Source organism: Tupaia chinensis, unplaced genomic scaffold, assembly GCF_000334495.1.
Source record: "Tupaia chinensis unplaced genomic scaffold, TupChi_1.0 Scaffold000187_1, whole genome shotgun sequence".
NCBI classification, from domain to species: Eukaryota; Metazoa; Chordata; class Mammalia; order Scandentia; family Tupaiidae; genus Tupaia; species Tupaia belangeri.
The window spans coordinates 5093373-5094585 of record NW_006159662.1 but is presented as its reverse complement, the minus strand read 5'-3'; positions in this window follow the sequence as shown (position 1 = coordinate 5094585).

Sequence of the window (1213 nt, the reverse complement as noted above, 5' to 3'; positions counted from 1 at the left end):
GGGGGCCGCCAGCGCGGCGGGCACGCGGCCCGCCTAAACTGCCAGCCGGTCGAGGCTGCGAAGCCCGGCAGGGGCCACAGGGAGGGACCGGGGCCGCCTGCGCGCTGCGGAGCCAGTGGGGCGCTCGCCCCTCCGCGCCTCTGCCACCCTGTCGACCAGGGGCCGAGGAAGCCGCTGCCTATACCCTCCCGAGGCCCGTCTCAGCGTTACTGTGGCGGATTCTGTGCGATACACACCCCCTGCCCCTGCGGGATTTCGTCTTTGTGAGGGATTCTCATTTAAGGTGGGGCGCTGAGGCCTGCAGTTCTGGGGCGACTTGCCTCTCGACTCCACCTGCACACGGATTTGGGACAAAGAGGCGGTGATGGGTGCTGCGGGGAGCAGCTGTGTGTGTGTGTGTCGGGGTGTGGGGGGGCGACCAGGGCCACAGACCCGTGGACACGAGGGGCCGCTGGCTTTTGCCGGCAGGCAGACTGGAAGGGTGAGGGGCGCAGTCCCGCAGGCAGCTGTTCCCACGCGGTGGCAGAAATAGAATAGGTGGCTCCGCGGTGCGGCCCACGCTCGCTCCTCAGGAACAGAACAGATCGAGCGGCTCAGAGGCAGGCTGCTCCCAGACTCCACTGTTCCTGGCAGGCTCCAGCACCCACGCCTCGCTTTCCTCCTGTTCCTCCTGGAGGGAGGTGTGTTGTCTGCCCTGCAGTACAGCTGTAGTTTCCAAACCGTCATCCCTCTCCAAGGGGAACCCAGGGGCTCCAGATCAGTCTCCCACAACTCTCCATTCCCCTCTCCGGGGGAACCCAGGCCCAAGGGACCTTTGAGAGGTTGGGGTTCAGAGCAGGTTGCTGTCCGCTGGGCCTGGGGACCTGAGCCCTGCCCCTGCCCCGGCAGGCCGAGGGCTGAGCTGCAGGCAGCCAGCACAGGATCACCGTTTGGGCTGGAGAACGCGCCCACAGCAAGGTGAAGGGGGCACAGCAAGGTGAAGGGGGCAGCCCGGAAGGAAAGGGAACGGATCTGGCTGCGGGTGCTAAGAAAAAGGGAACTTGAGGTCTAGAGAAAGAACAAGTTGGGCACAGGGAAGGGAAGCTGGAGACAGGCAGTGGCCCTCGCACTGTGTATTTTGGGTCTCCACCCCACGGCTGTGACATCCTCTTCACTTCATGACTGGCACGGTCTAAACCAAGAGGCTGCCTTTCTTTTTTTTTTTTTTTTTTAG